Source organism: Oxyura jamaicensis, chromosome 6 (assembly GCF_011077185.1).
Source record: "Oxyura jamaicensis isolate SHBP4307 breed ruddy duck chromosome 6, BPBGC_Ojam_1.0, whole genome shotgun sequence".
Lineage (NCBI taxonomy): Eukaryota > Metazoa > Chordata > Aves > Anseriformes > Anatidae > Oxyura > Oxyura jamaicensis.
The window spans coordinates 6,486,008-6,508,079 of NC_048898.1; the positions used below are offsets into that span (position 1 = coordinate 6,486,008).

The 22,072-nt window shown below is 40.2% G+C and overlaps 1 protein-coding gene across 17 annotated transcripts in view; it reads left to right on the forward strand.

Annotated features, from left to right (window-relative positions):
- The window catches only part of ANK3 (ankyrin 3), a 357,107-nt gene that overhangs the window by 155,160 nt on the left and 179,875 nt on the right, over positions 1-22,072 (forward strand). The gene's annotated exons all lie outside the window — the stretch shown is intronic.

Genomic DNA, 22,072 nt, shown 5'->3' on the forward strand with positions numbered 1-22,072 from the left:
GCCATGATTTTTGGTTGTGTTTCATGGCAATTTTTCAAGAAAATATCAAGAAGCCTGTGGTCTTAACAGAAACCTGGGCATGTAGTATTTCTGTGTGTGCCTTTGTGAAATCCCCCTAAGGGGGATTGGATAATCTTCATATGCTCAGAGAAGCGGTGCATGTGCTTCCTAAATGACATGTAGATTTCCTCTAACATATGTGCATCTTTTGGTTGGGTGAGAGTCAGCATTTCCTTGTCCTTTTCTCTTATTTCTCTGTGGTGGCAGTGCTATACATAATGAAAAGCACTAAGAAACCCACTGCCTTCTGTTCTAGCGAACACATCAGGAGACCGTTTAGATGGCTGCAGTGAATGTACTGCAGCAAGTTAGCTGTACATATTTTTTCTGGGTGAACGTATATGTGAAGATCTTCTGAATCATCTTCCAATATAAATGGAAGTGTGAAAAATAAGATTCTGTCTTGGGGCACTGCTGTTTGAAACTGGCCCGAATTGGTAATGTTTTTTTTTTCTCTGCTGTTAAGGTTCTGTGCAGGTCTGTAATGTAGCTGCCGGGGTGGGTTTTCCCACCTCAGCTGAAAAGGACCACAGCAGTTGTGCATTTTAGGAGCTGGTTGTCAACCCATGTTTATTTACCTATGCTTGTGAGTTACAATGTATAGTTTGTTACCTCTGCTTGTGGTGTAGGAAGCCCACGTTGTACTTAATGTGCTTAAGTTTAACAATAGTATGCCTGCCAGTATACATACACTGTCTTTGTGTGAGGGTGCTTTGGCACAGTTTGTAATTAGAGCAATGTAGAAGGGATGTGGCAGTGAGAGGCACTTGATTCAGTGAGGTGAGACAATTGCTTTGTGGATGAAAATGCTTTATTGTTTATACAACATAGTGCTGTAAAATGGAAATCTCTTAGCAACCAGAGTGGCACATGGATAAATATCAACCTATTAATCTGAAATGCCTGGATTTTTTCAGTATTTTACTTCTGCATCTTAAGAGTGAGATAAAATAGAGTTTTCACTCCATCAAAGACTTTCATTTTTTTTTTTCCTTTGTGTCATGCTGGAATTTGGTAGCTTGTTCCAATTTTTTCTGGATTTCCTTAGGACTTGACAGATTCAGGGTGGATAGAGGCTACTAGGAGAATGGAGCAAAACCCAGCAACTTTAACGTTTATATGTTTGGGCATCAGTATATATACCTACAGCAAAAATACGGATTGCCAACTGGTATGTGGGGCGTAGGAAGTCCAGTAATTGTGGTTTGTCATTTTGTACTTTCCTGACTATTTAAAACATTTTCCCCCCAATTTTTCCACTATGAGTTGTGAGTCACTTCTTGTTCCTCTGCACCACCCACAAGCAAGCAGTACTCTTTTTTTTTTTTGTTGTTGATCACATGATACTGCACAAAGCTAACCCTTTGCCTAAGCAGCATACAGAGCTTTAGGGTCTTCCAGGCACATGGGTAGCAGCAATTAGTGCTAACATTTCTGGATGGTTTATTCAGTAAGGTGACCGAGGCAACCAATGGTTAGAAAGTAAGGCTGATGGGAGCACGCAGTGTCCTAGGCTGGATGATGCTAGCAATGGTCATGCTGATTTGTGTCCCTGAGTAGTTTTAGCATTGCAGTCTGAGGTTAATATTTCACAGGTTTTGACTGGTTAAGCAACTTAGAGTGTAATAATGTTTCTGTTAAGGCTTCCTTCAATACTTGTATGAAAGAAATGACCTTCTTAAAAATACGCAGAACAAAACCCTGTATTATATGCAATCCCACTTTATTTCAGGCTGAGATTTTCCAAATTGCTGCACTTCCTCTGTAGAAACACAGTGTTTCTGTGCACTGAGGGCCCACCACAGTGTGTGTTTGCTGGAATTCAAGACATTTCTAAAGATTCAGAGTTTAAATAGTTAATTTCGTACAAGAGAAAGATGGGACCAAGAAATGCAGCAAGTACACCGAAGGATCTGCATCATACAGTTTCCAATTTATTGTGTTCAATTTTATATTTTACGGCTTCAAGCAATCCTGCTTCTGGGTGGTTGTGCAGTGTCCTACACTGCAAGTACTTTGAGTATATCCAAGGACGGACTGCCTTAAATGATACCTCAGAACAAGCCAAGACACCTTTAATAATAAGCGATTGATATGGTTTGCTTGATTCCTCATAGTTCGGTTTGTGAAAAGTAAAAATTGTTTATCCTGTAGTAATGTCTGGAAGGAAGTTGCTTAGTGCCATTCTTAAAATAGAAAATAGGTGGTTTTTTTTTCTGTACATAATAGAAGAGAAGGGTAGGACTTGGCACATACTCAATGATTTATGTTTTATGCAATATTCAGTAAGACTGAAGTGGTTTCCATTTGCCTGTAGTGTTCAGGAACTAGCATGTTCTTTGGGGACACAGAATAGCACAATCATGATGCAAGGTGCTGCCGTCTCTGAGATGTTGAAGGCTGCTGCTGTCACATCCACTGCTTCTGCAAACCTGTGGGAAGCAGGGAGAGCAATAGATGCTAATGTTTAAAGTCTTGGCTATTTCATCTCGAGACTCGTGATGTCTGAAGGTGTTACAACTTCCAGGTGTGCTGGAAAAATTGCTCAGGACTATCCTACTGGGTAAATTTAAATGCTGTGTCAGCAGCAATGGACCCGTAGCTGTGCGGCTGCTGGAGGGGCACAGAGGAGCTCGCCTACCTCCTGGGCTGGGCTGCTCCTCACTGCCAGGGCCTGCTGGGGCTGCTCAGGTGAGCAGGGCCGGGAGCACCCCTGGGCAGTGGGACCCAGGTGGGCTGCAGCACAAGGGGCTGCTCTGTGACCTTAAAAAGCAGTTGGTATAGAATTGGTGCGGTGTTCATGTACATTGAAGCCTATTAGTTACCAGGTAAAGCTAAGAGGGTGAGCTTTAAAGCTTTAAGCTCAGAAAGCAAATCCAAATCACTATGTATTTTTAAATTTTTAATCTCACGATTTTCAAACGAATTTGTGCAACAGTGAGATTTACTTCGTGGTTTCTGAACAGTTGAACTTGATAGTAGCAAATCTAAACACGTAGGGCACAAATGATTGTGTCTTAACTCATTTGTGTTAAGGCACAAACCCTGAAGGTATTGTGCAAACACACCTGGGAGCATGATGTCACAAAGAAGAGGATGTAGGATGTAGATTAGGACATGAAGGAAAAATGGTTGAAGTAGATGGATCTTGCTGACGTGCTAGGAAAACTTGGTTCATGTCGTTGGTTTTGGACATGATGCTCCCTGTCAGAGGCAAATACTAAAAAATTGCAGGACATTTTGGTAGATATTTAGGGTCACTGCTGGATGTGGTATCTACTAGCAGCAGTGAGTTCTTAGCACCTGGAGTTCTGGTGGTGAAAGTGTTTCTATTCAGCTGATAAAAACAATTCTTTCTTTGAAGATGACCCCCCAAATAATGAAAAGATTGCATTGTATTGTGTGGGTAGCACTACAGCATCATTTGAAGTGGGCATTGTGCAGTGTTACTTTCTTGTTTATAAACCCAGAAAATGTTTTGTGCTGTCAGGAAATTACATTTAATTGAGGCAGGTTTTAGAATGTTCTCACCTCTTTCTCTGCCTCCTTGATGTCCCAGGGTTGGGCAACTGCCATGGATGGCTATTAGTTATTATGGAAATATCAGTTTGGGTTATAAACCACATTATACTTAATTAATGTTATCAGCTCATGGTGGGAGGAGAAGGGGAGGACATAGGACTTAACAATAGGTGATCTTGCCATTATAGGAAGATTGTTAAATGACTAGATTTAGAGCTGGACTCTCTGAGTGTAAATTAATACTGTTTCAGCTACCTGGATGGTACTAATGGAGTCTTTTATTCTTCTGTCTTTTCCACCTAGGCTGGGACTGAGAGGAGGAGGGGCAGGGGGAAGTGTATCTTCTAGGGAAAATGGATGCTTTTGAAGAAGTTGGAAAAGGTTATTTGGTGAACAATGGCTAAAAAAATAAAATAAATCTTGTGATTATGAATATTCAGCACTGTTCCAAAAGTCAAAGCCCTGCTAAATGTTGTGCTCTAAAGTTGCCTGAACTGTGTCTTTGGGATGAGTCCCAGGTACTTTGATACAACTCCTTGCCTATTCAGTAAATATTGACTGTGAGTCAAAACATTTGTGACTAGTGTAACTGAACACCTGCTAAAACTGGGTGTTAGACTCAGTTAGCCCTAGTCTGACTTGGCTAAGGTCTGCGTTATTGAGGTGTGGTGTGGGTAGAGGCAAGAAACGGAGAAGAAACAAGTTTGAGTTGAATTTAACTTCCCCTCCTGCCTTCCCCCTGACTTAATTCATTTGCAAAGCCTAATGCTTTCCTGTGCTGACTTGGATGGGAGTTGGAAGACAAGGCGCTGCTGTTCAGTCAGTCATACAACTGTTGGGACCACTGGCAGAGTGGTAATGGGGACAGCTGTGGTGCTAGCACAGGACTGCTCTGCTAAGGGGATGGAACCAGGCCCAAAGATTTTGGCTGGCCCTGTGGAGTTGGAAACCTCTTAGCAACTCTACGAGGTAATGCCCCCCCCAGCTAGAATGGGATATGTGGGGGCCCTTTTAGCTAGTGAGCTAGATTTGGATAATACAGCTGCCCCACGTTGTTCCTGCCTTCAGTTACCTAACATAGGCTGTAGCCCTTTATATTTAATGGAAAAAGCTAGGTGCCTTCAGAGGATAATTCAGTGTGTGTAAGTGAGACAATTTACAGCAATGCCCTCATTTTCAAATGTAGGAGTATCCTCCAGCCCTGCAGCTTCAGCTGTGAGCTATAGGCATTCGGGAATCCTGTAAATCAGGCACTGGCATCTGTGGTGCATGTTTGGGATCATATAACATGCTTAAAAACTGTTCTAATATGTCTGCTGCCTGAGTGGGGTGTTTTTGTGAGCTCAGCTTCGTTGGCTGGCCTGTTGGTTAGTTAAAGCTAACCAAGAAGAGGTAACATAGAAGGGGTTAGCTCTTGGTTTTATTTTTGGAGAGATGGAAATCACTGTATGGAGTCTGGAAAGACAAATACAACAGAATGCTTTTTTAGTATTTATTCAAGTAAGACTAATGTGGGCAGGAGAACTAGAGTGAAAGAAGAGGCTTGTTTTGCTAATTGAAAAAGAAAATTGCTCTGAAATGTGTTTATTTGAAAAAAAAAAATAAGCTGATGTTTCCCATTATTTACAAAGGTATGACTTCAGTAGTGAGTTCATCCCAAGTGAGGTTGTTAGTGCTCTGAGATGTTCCCGAGTAGTTTAACACCTTTGTGTTCTGTACCAGAAATAAAACTTGATACTGCCTTTGTTGTCACAGGAAGATACAGGACACATATTGCTTCATCTCCTTCATCTCAGCAAAATCTTAGAAAATTTTCTTTGGTTTAGTTGAATGAATTGAAATATAGTTTATCCAACTGTATGTTAAGCTGTTACATTCTGTTAATAATAATTGTTTTGTTAACAGTTTTGAATTTCAGTTTACTGGGCAGGTGAAGGGTCTAAGATGTTGTACTATAGCAGTTTATGTATCAATTTTAAATGCTTGTTGTTCATTTTAATACCTTTCTAATCTTTCCTTGGAAAACATCATTAGAGAGAAAACAACAAGGAACAAGGGATTCAATTATGCTGTGCTTTTTATTGTATAAATGCTGATCTCCCGTTCTAGGCAGAATATAGCCTACTCCCTATTTTTCCAATTGGAATTAAGAGGACTATAGAATTTATTACTTCTTATTAAAGTTGGTGGTATCCTAGGCATCTGTTAACACATCGATTGTGTTCATGAGCACAAGAAGGAAATGAAGTTCTGTACCTTAACCAGGTATTTGCTACCCAGTCATGGCAAATGGTACAGACACAATGTCAGCATTTATTTTGTGAGTGCAGCATGCTATTTATCGTAGTGCCTAGTGGGGGCTCAGCAAAATCTGTCGGTAGTGTTAAATATGCTGTGTCTGGTGACCCCTTCTCTAACCGGAGACAGGAAGGCTCCTGACGTGCCTGATGTTTCACCCATGGAAGCAGTCCTTTGCACAGTACCAGAAAGACTGTGGTCTTGCTACTTGCCTCCCTTGCGAGGGAGGGGATGGGTATGTCATGTTGATACCTGATCCACTGTCAGTAGAAATCAAGGAGAGCGCCTCTAATTTTTCACCTTTCTGCAGAACATTCAGTGATGGCTTGGAGAAAATTGTGGTTTGTAGACTCGGAGCAAGTTCCTGAATAGCTGTCAGTTCTGGTGCTTATTGAGGGATAAATCACTGGGCGCTATGTAAGCATTAATTATGTTCATGTGTTCCACACCCATTTGTAATACCCCTTTAAATGCATATACATAGGCAGGATGAGGCTATAGTATATCATTACTTTTATTTTTGAAGGCAGGAAAGTCTATCCCTTTCTTTTTTTCCTCCTGTGAAAACTTGTAGCTCTGAGCTGCAGTCCTATCTTTATCCCTGTGTCCTCTGTCTTTTGAAAAATGATTTTAAGTATCCCAGCTCTGCTGGAATAAGAGTTGGGAGGGAAACTGCTGGATTTTGAGTGCAGCAAAAGGATTTCCAGTAGCTGCTGAAGTAGTTGTTGTATTATTGTATTTAAAAGTAAGCATAATGATTATGCAAATCTTTGAACTGTGATAGGCTACAACAACTAGTAACCAATCTGAATTCAAGTACTCTCATACTTCACCAGTACTGAGGAATAACCATAGGGTGTAACAAGTACTTTGTTACAAGTACTTAGTCTCCGTTAATGTGGTAGTGTTCTGCCAGGCTGAGGATGGTGCTCTTGTAAACAGCTCTTTACATGGCAGCTTTGTGCTCTGAGCAAAACACGTATGTAATGCAACCACTATGTGAATGGATTTGCATTTACATGGGGCAAGTGGCAGTCAGGGATTCGGTTGTGACTCCCCATCTGTGTGCCTTTGCACCAGTCCATCCGTAGCCTCGAGCTGGGCATCTCCAAACTTTCCCTGTTGCCTACAGTGAGCCTGTGTCTGTGTTAAGCAGCACTTAGGCTGGGAGAGGATGCATGGTGCTGCAGGTGGTTTCACTTTCGAAGCTTGTTCCTTTTGCTCCTGTGCAGCAGCTCCTGGGATGCCAGACTCATCCTATTGCCTGAGCTGTTGGCTAGACTGGGTCCTGGGGGAGAAGCTTTCCACAAAGATGTTAGCAGTGTTTTCAAAAATGCACAGTGTGGTGTCATTTGTTTCTCCATGAATGTAATTTATAATGGGTTTCGGTTTCTGCTTTAAATGAAAATATAGATTCAATAAACAAATCATGAAATAGATCAAGAAGTTAAACAATAGTTTTCAAGCATCTGCCACTTTCCTGAAATTTTTCAAATTAGAGCATCACCAGAAATTTTTACATCATACTTGGAGTTCACAACTGCAACTCCTAGTACCTGCCTTCCAATTAGAGCATGATGATGTGCGTGTTCTAGAGATTTTTCTTAAAGGCAGTATTGAAATGAGCAATCAGTTATGCTATCCTGTCTGTACCCTATAAGTTGTACTTTTAGCTGCCCTTTTTAGTGTTGGTAGAAGATACAGTAGTGGAATTCACTTTGTCCCCCACATCAGTTCATTTTCTGAGGGATTACTCTTAAATTTCATGACCTGGAGTAACTTTGTCATTGACTTTCTTCAGCTAAGCAAGGCCATCCCATCTAGCTGGGCAGTTGTCCTTCCCAGTGACGTGTCCTGTATATTGCACTCAAGCTTACCCATCTGGAGATGGCTACCCGTGTGTTCTTGCAACCTGCAGAAAAGCAAAGCTGTGCAATATGTCCACTGAACGTTTATTCCCACTGCTTCCCAGCACAAGTTTATAGGGCATTATAGCAATGGAAGGTGAACGAAAAATTGAGCCACTGACTCTAGCTGTGGTATGTATGATTGCAACCCTGAAAAAATGACTTAAAAGTTTATCTTATAAATGTAAGCATTCATAGCTCTGGGCGAGATTCTTTCATGGGCTGAATAATTTTACTTTCTACCACACAACATTTTCCTCTAACTGCATCGCTCCTTCTGGACGCTACCATGGTATCTCTGAAATTGCAATCATTTCCCATTCATTAATCACTAGCTTAATGTTTAGCATTTACAGCCATCTCGTCAGCTATATTTACCATTGGCCTGTGAGCAGGTATCAGCATCTGGGTGATCTGAGTCTCTAACCTGCCCATTTGGGATTTGTATGAGTCCAGCAATCATCTCTGGTGCTGAAGCTCATGTGTTTTCATGCCCAGGCTGCAGTAAAATTCATGCAGATATTACTCAGATACAGATAGCTGACTGGATAGTGAAGCACAGGTGAATAAGCCTGCAGTGCTCTTCATGCCTGAGGGTAGAGATCCCCCAAGAGAAGAGATGCATATACCAAACCCCTCATGATGCAGCAAGTTTAAAAAAAAAAAAAAAAAAAAAAGGGTGGGGGGGAGGCCTCAGTCTGTGTGAGGAAATGCAGCATTTTCCTGTACTGCTGAGGAAGCCTCTCAAAAGAGGCTTTTTTGGCAGGCAGTAGCAGACTTTACATTCTGGAGGGTGGCTGTGAACAGTTTCGTTTTTCTTATACAAGACTCTGAAAAGTTAAAACATCCCACTGTGAAATAATGCTGAGAAGAGGGTGGGAAAGGTTTCCTTTATTACATTTTTACCATCTAAGCAAAGAAAACATCTTCAAGGAGAATCAGTGAAGGCGCTGTATACCTGCAGTCCTAGTTTTTCATGCCACTTGATTTAATCTGAAACCACCAGCACTTTGAAGCTGTTAAACATCAAAATTCTGATAACTAAAGACTGCTGTTTTTCTACCAGTCTGAAAAGATTAAAAAGATGTTGAGAGGAAAGCATCTTATGACAGTGGGTGTACAATCAAAGTTCCTAAGTAGGGCAGCCTGAGGAACAGTGAACGCTTTTTAACTTTTATGGGAAATTGTATTTTGTTTGATGTGCCTATCTTATGTTTTCCTGTCTACCTTTTTTGTAATATCAGAATGTCTGGTAACGTTCTAAAAAGAGCTTAGTAAATGTTTTGCACACTCAGCACACACTACCCACATAAAAGATAAAGTATGCAAACTTCCAAGTTGTTGAAGAAACAAAAAAGGGCAGGGGCTTCTCCCATTGACTCTTCCACTGGTTTGTTCTTAAGCAAAGTATTTAATTTCTGGTTTTCAACTCTAAAATAATTCCGTATTTTTCTACTTCTGCATTTTAAGGATCTGTTTTCAGATAACAAACACGAACTATTTTTCTTTTCCTGTTGCATTTTGCATACCTCAGTCAGGCCCATGCACGGTTTATACTTTTTAATGACCTAAAAGCTGTTCTGTGTTGCCCTGGTGTGTGACCTCTTGACCTCTTGATTGTGTCCACCCAGGGACATCTTTGCTGGCTGGTGCCTTGACATACTTCTGGAGGAGGAATGTTGCGGTTGTTTGTTTGTTTGTTTGTTTGTTTTTAAAGAAATGTGTGCTTTTTAAAAAGCTTTTGGTGGAGCAGAAGCATGTGTGGTATAGTATCCCAAGACATTGGCTGAAAGGCTGCTTTAGTTCCACTGATCGTACTGCCTAAGTTTCATGCGAAACACATTAAACACATTATTTGCAGAGATTTTGTAAAGCTTTCCAAATTGTTTCCATTTAACACACCTGATATACGGAATAATCATCAAAATTCTGGTATTAAAATGCATGAATTGAATCTGAAATGATTAAATGTACTGTAGTTTCTACTGCTTGTATCTTTTTGTTGACCTATGTGCCTGTTACGCTTGGAGCTAAACTCGTTGAATTGTGGTCAAGTCATAGGTCCAATTAGAAGAACCACTGAGCATAAGCAATAAATTCAGCTTGAAAGGCCACATGCACAATCTGCCTTGGGTCGGGAAGCCAAGAGACGCTGTGACCAAACAAGATCCGCAGGGGAGATGTTCAGAACTGTAGCCCGTTGTTCCCAAAAGCAAAGCTGCACATTTCTCCTTGTTTACTACCAAATGCAAATGAACAAAACTGGTGACACTTCTAAATCGGTTTGAAGGAAGATGAGAATGAAGGAATTTGAAGCATTAGAAAGGGCCTTGATGTTGGGAAAAGGGAAGTTATGCAGGAGTGGTTGGGACAGCTGGCCCAGTTTATTTTTGTAGGGTTGTAAGGAGCTGCTGGGAGCTGAAACCCTTGGTACAAGTTGCTTCTTATTCACTTGTGACATCTTGCCTAAGTGAGGTGGGTAGATAAAACCCTGGCTGCAATAAAACATTCGTCTGTTCCATCTCTGTGGGGGTATGGACTGCAAACCCTGCTGAATTTAGGAGGGCCTGCAGCTCCTTGTGGGATGGTGTAGATGGGCTCTGTGAGCACTGAAGGTGTGATACGTGGCCAGTAAAGGTGGCTAAGGGATGGCTTTCCTCCTTGCGAGCAACAGTGGCATTACAGGCAAGCACAGTGCTGCCTGCAGGACCGCTGAGCTCTGATTTCACTGCTGCTGTGGGATTGCAGTTGTCCTTGTGAACCCCGCTTCCCTAAGCAGAGATGCTGGCTTGTTAGGGGCAGAAATTCAAGCATGGAATGAGATAAATGATAAAATCCGCTAGCTTTATATAGCAGGGTGAGAAATTTAATTGGTTGAGGGACATCCAGGAGATTGCATCTGATTAAGTCCTTGAATATGAGATATTTTATCCATTGCCTGGTTATGTGAACTTACACCACAGATACACAACTTATTGCTTTGTCAAGGTCTGCTTACAGAGAGGTAACCACAAATTAATCAGGGCTTGTCAGTTTTAAGATACTTCTGATACAAAATTGAGCATTTCACTTACACCTACAAAGTGGCAATTGTTCTCTAAAATAGCAGGCTGCTAAGCAAAATAATTTTTAACCCTTAAAGCTTAGGGGAGAAAATGAAATTCATATTCACTCTGCTCTTCTTTGCTTTGCAGTAAAATTTTCTCACATTTTCTTGACAAGTTAGAATCTCTGTCCTAGTTTTAACAAGATGCTCTGCTCTCTGTGACTGCCTGCTTCCTAGAAAACAGTTTCTGAAAAAGGAGCAAAGGTGATATCCTAAAAGGAAAATAAAGTCATGGGTTATCTTCATATTAAAGCTAGACAATATCTTAAGGAAATATTGAGGAAATATACAAATAGGGGGAAAAAAAAATGAGGGTTGGGGGCGATAAAACTTTTGAAGCTAGCAGCAGAAAAAACTATCTTAGCTTTTTGTGTCTTCCAGTGGGATCAAATTTGTCACATTTATTCAAAAAAAATATATATTTTTTTCCAGAAATATGTATGTTAACTAGTGGCAGTTGATTCTGTTAATGTCAGTTATTTTATGCATTTCTTGTTCAGATGAATATTCAGTCCTTTTTCTCTTGGATAGCTTTGTTCATGCAAACGTAAATGGCACATGTGAAGTCTTATTAATATGAGTACTGCCTGGAATCAGTTTTATTTCATGGGCAGCCAGTTACTGTGATGCACTGAATGTGATTTGTCTGCAGTTCTTACGTTTGGCAGTTGCAGATTTCAGCTACATAGCTTTAGGGAGGATTTTCTAGCAGTACAAGTTAGGTCTAATGTGTAACAACCTTATTTTGAATACATCCTGCTGTTTGATGGAGAGACGTTTATGGCTGATCAGAGGAACGGTGGTTGCAGGAGAGGTCAAGGTCAGAGGTAACTCAGGGAGCGCATGAACAAGCCTGCCAATGACAGTGGGTGCTTTCTGCAAGGGGCAGAACTGCAGGGTGTTTAGTACCAGAGCAGCGATAGTGCATGATGCCAGTTTTTCTTCCATAATAAGGAAGTGCAGTTACATTTTGGGGGGGACTCAGTTGATGGCTGCACTGGCATTGTGTGGTAACCCAGCACAGGGAAGCCAGTGGAGGAAAGCTCTTGTCCTTCAGCCTTGCTGTTGTTAGCATACTTCCTGTGTATTTAGAGAACACTTTTCTTCCATTCTGAAGTATTGTAAACATTAAGATTGGGCTTAAAAAGAAGCTGCATGTCTTTTATGTCCAGCCACAGTGTACTCGGAATGACTTCTAAAAAGTGTCGTTGTCGTATGCTGCCTTTCCTGATGCTGCCAAATGCAGTAGGAGTGCATTGAACACCTCGTAGTACAGACTGCAAAATGAAGGGAACCCAACCTATCTCATCAGAAAGAGAGAATTTAAATATATTTCCCCCCAAAGAGCTAAGTTCCTTTGCCTTTAATCAAGGAAAGCTTCAATTTGCTTTGATTTTGAAAACCTCTAGTTTCAAAATATGCATTGGATATTGCAATTAAAATTCATAAGGAAAAGTGATGCTAAGTGCTGGCCACAGATTCTAGTTTTCAGAAAACAAAAAATTTTGCAACTTGATAGGCTAATCAGCTTTATGTATTGAACTCACAGAAAAGCAAAACTAAGTGCAGCTCCTGCTTTTGAAAGCTTTATTTAACTTTTACTTCCGCTTTCAGCCAGAAAATCATACTAAGAAGGTACACCGCTGTTCCTCAAAGCTCACAAATAACTAAGCAGACAGCATATCCTTGGTTCTGTTGTCATGGGTCTGGTTAGTCAAAAGTGCTAAATATTCTGGCACTAATCCAGGAAAGTACTTAAGCGTGCACTTGAAACTTAAGGCTTTCTGTAATTCCACGGAGTACATAGGCAGCACTGTGTACTTAAAACTGAGTCTAGTCTTAAGTGATGTGAATGGAGGCCGTAGTGCTTATGCCATCAGAAAATGGTGAGTTTGTAGAGGAAAAGGTCCATACTAAAATGCTATCAGTTCTTCTAGCTATGTGCAAACCACCTTGGGTGTGAGCTCCTGCAGGCTGGAGATGACATCTTTAATTTTGAATAGCGAATTAAAATACTGGGGAGTCAGATTAAATTATTTTCTTCATATTTTCTTCATGCTTTAAGCCAACATTACCAGTATTTGTGTATCAGTAAACAATGGTCAAGAACTGATAGTGAGTAAACCTTGAAGGTGAGAACAATGATAAATCCATGATTTAAGGCATGGAAAAGCACCTAGCACTAAGTTACAGCTGAGAATTGCACTCGCATTATTGATTTAATCATGCTTATTAGGCAGCTAATTAACTTGTTATTTGGCTAACATTACATAGGTGTTATTCCAATATGTAACATATAAGTATATAAATTCTCCTTTGGGCAGTTATTTGTATGCCACAAACCAATGCAAATTTGGAACATGCTGGCCAAAAGCGTAGCAACTAATTCAGATAAGATTTTTCAGATAACATTTTTCAGTTTCTTAATTTGAAAAGCAGAGTGTAATATGCTTAAACTCACTAATTTTATTTAAGATCAGCAAATGATTTAAGTCAATAGGAAGAAGAGTATATATTGAAAACAAACAAGCAAAAAAAAAAAAAAACAATGAAAAGCTGATTTTAAATTAGAAAATGAAAAAATTCAGTCCCTTGAAAGTTCTGATTTGGCATCTTAAATGATTTTATTTTAAATTGTTTTGAAATTCCTTTACAAACATTTTAGAAACTTTAAAATTCTGATTACAGTGTGTCACTTATATTCAGCGAGGGATTTGTAAAATAGTTTATGTATAATCTGGTGTTCTATCCAGTTTTTTTCATTGCTGTGAGCAGAGTGAGCCATTTCATTACTTACACTGCTCTCTTTGTGACAGCCTTCTGAATACATCACAACTATTTAGCCACATTCAGTCTTGTGAAAACTATTAAGGATCAACTTACCCCAAGACAGCAAGTGAAATGAAACACAAACCCACAGTGATGGCATTTAAGCATGTGCTGTCATTCTTGACACGTCCGTGATTATGGAGACTCAAATAAGCACTAAAATTGCCAAGTACCAGTGTTATTCAGATGAGCATGTTCTTTGTGACATTGTACAAGTGTGTCTCATCTTGTAAAGTGAGGTTAATTAATTAGTGTTTTCCTAAATCCAGGAGTGAAACATGAACATCTCCTTTATCAATAATACAGGCATTTCATGGTGCGCACTCTTTTAGCAACTCTGTTGGATTGTTTGTAACTGCATTAACACTGCTTGCAAGTACCTGCAGTCTGGGCTTGCCAATTAAACTGGGGTTGAAATCTTGGACTGGAAGTTCAAAGCCCTCCACCTTCCATGCCCTGCAGGGGGAAAGCTTCATACAGAGGTGGCCATCAGGGTGAGGCCCAGTGCTTTCAGAGAAGCACGCAGATTCTGTAGATATGTTGACTCGCATGAGAGCATTTTCTTTTTCAAGAGAACGGACAATTTTTTTGATGTTTTGAAACCTTCTAAAAAGTATTTTAGGTCAATGGATTCAAACCTAAGATTGCTAAGAAGACTATTTAAAATCACAGCTATTATCTATTTTAATTTCCTCTGCTGGAGAGTACCCCAAAACACTCATTATGTGGAGGGTATAATCTCTGAACAAATGACATGGTGGAATTAATGAACAATTAACTATGATCATACATTATAAACAGAGCTGATTAGAATCCACACATGCCTGGGTTTCAGAAAGACACTTTTGACTCGGCTTTGTATTGCTGAGGTAGGACCATGCCTCTCTCATTTCTTATTCGTGTAAGCATAACATCATTTCCTCTGAGGTAAGGCTCTATCTCTTAGTTTTCATGGCAACCAGGCAAAGAATTCATCTATTCTTCAACGCCTATGTGTGGAGAGGAAAATCAGAATGCTTTCTGTTAATTTTCCTCTTACCATTTTGATAATATCCTTAGTTTAGAGACTTTCTCCCATATCCTTGAGACCCTCCTCCATTATGCCATGTGGTGATTCAATCAGAGAGAATACTGTAAAGCTGGAAGAAAGGGATTATCTGTCCTCAGTAGATGTGGCTGCACGGTGGCGTATGCAGCATGAAATGCAGTTACTGTGCTGTGCGATTTACTGTCTTCATTAAATCAGACAAGCGTCAGGTGAACCGTACAAATTCCATCTGCATTCGCAGTGGGCTTTGTGCATATTATTTACACTTTTTTTTTTTTCCCTCTCACTTTATTTAGCTTCTACATATGTGTTTAGTAAATGAATACTAATCACAATGATTCTTTCAAAGCAGTAATGTTACATATTGTGATCAAGAATATTTTCAACCTTAAAAGGAAAATGCTTTTGTCATTTCAAAATAGAAGCAGGCCCTGAGTTCTCCTAATGTCATTGGGGACACACAAGGATTTGTTTCAGAAGCTGCAGTGCAGCACCAGGCAATGACTGGACATGCAGCTTGATGATTTTGCATCACATAAAAGCACTAGCTTCCCTCTTATCGCTTCAGTGCTCTGATCATCCTGAAAGTGAGACAAAAGAAATGTTCCACTGTATATTGGCCTTCATTGTAAGAGCAGAAACTTTTTATTATGTTATCACATTACTCGATACCCTCAAGGGCAATGCATTTGAAACTAGGAAATTTCATTTAAAGCAAGAAAGCATGCAACGTTTCCATTGCATAAGGAGAGGTGGAGTTTTACACACGCACTGGGTGTGTATTTGAGCTTCTCAAGATTTGTGTATTTCAGAGGTGCTTAAGCAGTAATTTATAGAACAGTTCTACAGAGACCACTGCCTGAATAATTTGTTTTGAAATGATAAAAAGTTATTCCTGAAGTAGGAACAACTCAGATGCAAAACTATAGGTGGAGAAATGTTTTTAACTACACAGAGGTATGTCTAAATGGTACTTCCTAGCATGCTCATCAAGCATTTTCTCCCAGTAGCATTCTACTTCATTAGAGACTATGTGCCAACTGTTGAAAACTGAAGACATCATTTGGAGGTTTTGTTAGCAAAGTGCTCAGAATTCCAGGGTTATTCACATGCATAACATCAAATGTTGGTATAATTGTACTGTTTGTAGGTTCATTATCTGATTCCCATGCATTCGTATCTTGCGTTATTGAGTACTTTGAATAGTGTCTGGGCACAAATAGGAAGAAATAAAAATTAGGCAGGTAAATCCCCAGATTTTCTGGTGTCACTTACTCAATTTTCTTGTCTTCTGCTCTTAGTGCGTTCCACTTTAAATAATGATTTATTCCAGTATCCGTGCCCTAATAGTGATAGCCTGAGACAGACTATGCAAAATATGCCTGCCTTTAGATAAAATGCTTTTAACTAAGAATCTGAAGTGATATTTGAATTAATAAGTGCTAAGAGCTTTGGCCTCTCTTCTCTTTGCAAGGTAAAAGTAAAGTCTGTGAAGCCTGTCTGCTCATGTACAGGCACTCAGCACTTAAAGGGCTGCAGATACAGTGGCTTTAACCCAGAGGTGAGCAGTGAGTGTAAGCAGGCCAAGGCAGCCCTGGGGCCATGCTCCTGTTGGGAGGTTGAAGAGCACAGTCCCCAGCAAAAGGACGCTAAACAAAGCCCTTAGGAGCCTGGCTGGAGAAGTTATGATGCTCTAGCTGCATAGAGCCAAGGGATGGCAGAAAGTATTAACTTCTGTGTGAAGATAAAGGGGAGTGTAAGGGTTTGGAGGTAGCAGGCTTTGTCTTTCTTTGTGCCTACATGGACTGAGCACCAAGGAGGAGAACCTGGGTCTCAATTATCCCCTCCCACGTCTTCAGTCTCAGCGCTGAGTGGCTTTCTGCAGAGCTGCAGCTTTTTACAGCTCTTGCGGATGTGACAACCTGGTATTAGAAAGGATTCTAATTACCTTTGGCATGGGAGAGGATGAAATTTTCTGTGTCACAGTACTACGGATTTTGAAAGCAATAGGATTTAAAATTTAATGTTAAAGAAGGTAAGGTTTGTTATAGCTGGTGATGAGTCTGCAGCAAAGGCTACAGGGTCCAACTCTGCAGGAAACAGGGCGTTGTTGCTTCACTGGGATTGAAATGGAAATTGTTGTAGAGGGTGATTCCTCCTCTCTCAGAGATGTCTGTGCTGCACACAGGGTAACTCCAGAAACAATAGTTTTCAGACCATTGCTCCATATGAGCTAGCTACTGCTTTCCCGTAGCACCACATTGCTGTAATTAGGACACTGCTGTCCTAATGCACGTGCTCTACTTCGAGGATCTAAACAGCCCTGTCTTCAGGGGGTCTTGTTATTCGCTGTAGACACACTAGACCTTTCAAAGCTGATATGGCCGTCCTTCGTGCTGTTCTGCATGAAGTTGGGAATATGCTCTAGGGCTTCTAGCAGCCCAAATAACATGCAAGGTTTTTGGGTTGAACTAAGTCTCCTGAGTGAGCTTCCTTCACATGCAAATTTTTAGTTCTAAGGGATAAACAGCATAGTCAATGTGTGTCCTCTGCAAGCAGTTTAGTTCTATAATATTCTTTTCTAGGATAAAATTAATAAAAGTCATGTCTTGATGTGTGTTTTTTTTCTGCTTTCTGTCTTTCTAGACAGAGAATGGAGACCAAACCAAGAAAGCACTGATCAATACAGCCAAAGGAAACCTGCGACCTTAGTTCCTCAGCCAGTAATGCAATCTGCTTAATAACTGGTGCCATTGATTAGTGAGGAACTGAATAATGTGTGCTAAAAAAATGAGAATATGAATTCATGTATAACAAAGTGGCTCATCTCTCTTACATCTTTCAGAGACTGTAACCGTACAGTGAGCTAGAACATGTTGATGTCTCTGGAGAAGCAACAGGGCATTGAGATGGATAAAAAGTCAGAGCCCTAGTCTAGATTTTGGAGTGTGGCCTGGTGTTTCTTGGAGTTCAGTCTGTTTAGACTCGATGAGCTAAAAGACACTTGCTACCGAAAGCTGCAGGGCTTAACTCCTCTTTCTCCCCCATCTTAGTACCTGAGGTGTTCCCACGTTAGCATTGCAGGTATTTAACTCCTCTTTAAAGGGATAGCAATGATTTGGGGCAGCTGAAGTGCTGCCCTGATGAGAAGAATAGGAAAGGGTGCATGAGCACCCTTTTTTTGGCTGACAGTTGTCACCTTAACTTTACAATCAAACTGCACCCTCAGGACTTTTATGGATGGCTTCTTTCCATCAAATTGAAACAGAAGCATCTTCCAGCCTCCAACGCTTAGCTGGATCACAGATGTCTGAGAGGTCTGGTTGGTGCTGTACCTCGTGCTATTGTCCTTTGTATTGCTTGCTGTAAAAAAGTGAAGTAGAAGAACATGTTTTTAAAACATTTTATTATTGTCTTTTTTTAGTCTATAGATGCTGTGTTTAGTTGTTTCCTGTTTTTTTATTTTTTTTTTTTGCACTTAGGATGTTGTAGCACAATCACTACAGCATCTCTAGGTTTTTAAGAACCTCACCCGCTAACAGGACAGTATCTGTCTATTAAAAAGTATTGCCTAGTGTGCACTCTGTTGTTTTATTTATGGTAGCAGATAAAATCCTGGTAGAAATAACAATTTTACTTTCCAGTTGCAACTGCATATCTGTGTGAGTGATTATTGTGGCTTCAGTTTGACTATACAGGATGAGTGAAACTTCTGTGAGCTTAATTCAGGTTCTGTTAATTCGTTCTCCCCATTGCCATCAGAAACTGAAACTGCTACCCATCTTGGTAGGAAATATCCAACAGCAAAAGCTTTTTTTGTCCCAGCCTGTCACCCCATTTGTCCTTTCCTGCAATTAAAAGGGAAGAGAAGAAAATGCTGCTGAGCTGAATTCCCAGAACTTTATGGTTGGCAATGATTTGCATTTAGCTTTAGGGTTCTCTGCTGTTCTTCTGTTTATGTGCTGGGGTGGATTATGCAGGTGTCAGAACATTAAAGCCCAGTTATCTTTGTTTCCACAAACTTTATTGCTATTTTTGTCCCAGAAATGACTGTGAATTAAAGCAAAATGGTTTGGGATTTGAAAACTTGACCCTAAAAGGCTTGATGCTGTTAAATCTCTAAGCTTTAACATCAAAATATTTTAATTTTCTGTTAAGAAGAAACTGGAAAAAGACGATTGATAAAGACTTGACAATGGTGTGCTTTTGCTACACATAAAGCATGAGTCACAGCATCAGCAACATCAAAGCCTTTGCTAAGATAGAGATGATATGTGGCTTACAGGTGTGATAGATGTGTTCCCTTGCTATATGGCAAATGCTTACTGATCAGGATGTTTAGGCTCAAGAGAAAGCTACAGACTGTATGGATGTAACTGTTCTCCCAGCACTGCAGACAGATGTAGTACAGCTGAGGACAAAAATGAAGTCTTTGGACTGGATCTTTCATTGAAAACGAAGTGAATGACACTGTAGATTGACTTTTTACCAATACTTAATGCTTTCTTCCTTCTTTCCTCTATCACACTGAACATATGTTGAGTTCGCTTTGTATGTTGCATTGGGCCATATGTTGAACAAGTCCTCTAGGAATGACTTAGCAAGTGCCAAAAAATGCTCTACTATGGCAAATTGACAGGTAGACCAATGCTTTTCTGTTACAATGATAGTTTAACATACTCAAAGATTTGAGTGTGTTCAGGGAAAAAAAAAAATGGAGAAGGGGGGATTAAGGTTTTTTCGCTTTGACACAAGAAAATAAACAGTGGTTTAAAAATGCCCCCTGCTAGGCTGGGTGACTTTTATCAGATGAGAGGAGAACTCAATTTCTTTGTACCTGGTTCTTTATGTAGTTATGTAACTCTTTGGAAACAGTGTTAAAGACTCTGCTCTGGTAATGGTTAGCTTCTCACCTCTTCAGATTCAGGTGTCCTTAGTTCCACTATGGACAAAAACCCAGAAAAACAGGCCCTAGCAAACAGGTTTATCACACATAGTATTTAAAAGAGGAAGTTGAGAGCTTTCCATTTAAGCAGCAAACGTACGCAGCCTTCATTGGCTAGGAAGAATCAGAATAGCCAGCCACAAAGGTTTCCTCTGATTGTTCAGTCAACTGCAGTGTGTGATTTATTTACAACCACACAACTTTTCTTTTTTGTTGTTGCTTATATGAAGAGTATATTAGCTTGCACAGTCTGATCTCTGTATTTGAAAGCATCAATACATTTAACTTCAGTTGCATCATCTTCTGAGACTGAAAAAAGTCTTCTGAGACTTTTTTCAAAAGGAACCTGATTTCCAAAGGATTCTGGATTTCCCCAAAGAAGAAAATTGTGTAGGCTGGATTTCCTTGCAGTGTCATAAGAAAGCAACCTTCAAATGGAGATGGGAGTATATGTAATGAAGCCGTAAAATAGACACGTTTTTGCAGGTGAGCAAATAGGAACTCTTACAATGTTCAGAAACTGAAAATTAAAGTGACAGAAATCAGTCTGGAAGCCTTTGTGCTCTGCTCCTATCTGTGCCAGGGTCATCTTGATAATTATATGAGAGCATGATTTATGGTTTATTTTGGTTCATTTGTTAACTTGTTTGTTTTAGAATGAAAGTGGAAAGTTGAAAATTTCTGCATGTTGTACTGAAGTCCTTAGATAGATAGTGTGTTATGTGTTGACTGAGGCTTCTCAGGAGTCTGAGCAGAAGGGAGGCAGATCTTCGGAGAAAATTTTGGCTGCAGAGCTCACCAGTATGTGGTGCTTTTTTTTTTTTTTATTTTATTTTTTATTTTTTTTCAAGATTGAGTTTCACCTTTAGGTATCTTTAATGCTACTGTAGTACATGGAATACCCCTGCAATATTCAGTTCTCAGTGTTTCAGTAAGCACAGAATATCTGAGCCAAATTGTAACACTTATACTTACTTTGAGGGTTTATGTTAGCCATTTTTTAAGAGAAAATGTTTTTTATGCTAAACATAAAATTGGTGTTAGTTTGTGTGTACATATGCTTAGGGTATTGATTATGCTGTATATTTTTCAGAAAGTACCAATGAAAAGATACGGCCAAAATGACATAGAAACAGTATTAAATATTTTTCAACGTTTGATTACAGTTTCCAGCATTGCTTCTGCAGTGCTTTCTGTGCTGATAAAATGAATAGCTCATCACCACCTTAGAAAACACAAACTGCAGCTTGCAGCTTTATTTTTCCTTCATTAAACAATTCACAATGTGTTCAGTATCCCAGCCCAGCTGATCATGAGATAAAGTGTGACTAAAAAGTAGATCATCTGGTGGATGCAGTGTTTGGTACGGCACAAAGGACTCCTTTCTCCTTTCCAGCGTGCCTTTGCTACTGCAGTTGGGGGGAGCTGTGCATGCCCATTTGAGGCACGTTGCTACATCTGAAGCACTTGCTCCATTTCATCATTGAAATTAGCACAGCAATAGAGACATCCAAGCCAAGGACAGCCTCTTATTTGTATATACAGCTGGCTGCAGCGTTAGGTTTAGTGGCTGAGCTTATCGTTTTGCTTTTGTCCCCACTCCTGTAGTTTTTGGCATGAAGTGTCCGTGCAGCATTCACATATTGCATGGTGGAAGATGCCTGAGGGTGGCATTAGACGCACCCATTAACTCTGTCTAGAGTCCTTCTTTGCAGAAGGACTTTCTTTTTCTTCTTTTCAGATGACCTTTTTAGTAAAAATTGCTTTCCTGTAGATGAATGCCTTACAAGTAAGATTGCCAGCTGCTGAAGGTGCAGCATTGGTAGTTCACACCAAGCCTGTCCTGGAAGGGCCACCCCTGGGGCACAGCACACAGGTGCTGCAGTTGCGTGCCTTGACCAGGTGATGCTGAAGCCATGAGATGTGATACGCAGACAGGCAGTTTGGTACTATATCTGAATGCATGTGGGCACATGAAGAGGGAACTGAGCCCCCCAGATCTCTTTCACACTGCTTTCAAATACAAAACTGAAGAGCTCAGATGAATTTGGACTGTCTGAGAGGTTTCCTTTGGAAGACTCCTGCCAAATGTTACATTACTTTTCCATGGCTGTAGTTGCTTTATAACAATTTAATTATTCAAATGTTGTGTATTTTTCAGATGTGGTTTCTGACTGTGTTGTAACACAGGCCGTGGAGATGGAAGTGGTCTGTTACTGCATTCCTCTTTGCATCAGTGCTAACGCAGGGCTGACCCCTGTTGGCCTCTCTCAGTGTAAATGCTTTTCTGTATCTTTGGGCATGGAAACTTAAGAGCTTTGCTTTTTCTTAGTACCTGACAAGGGACCAGAAACCTG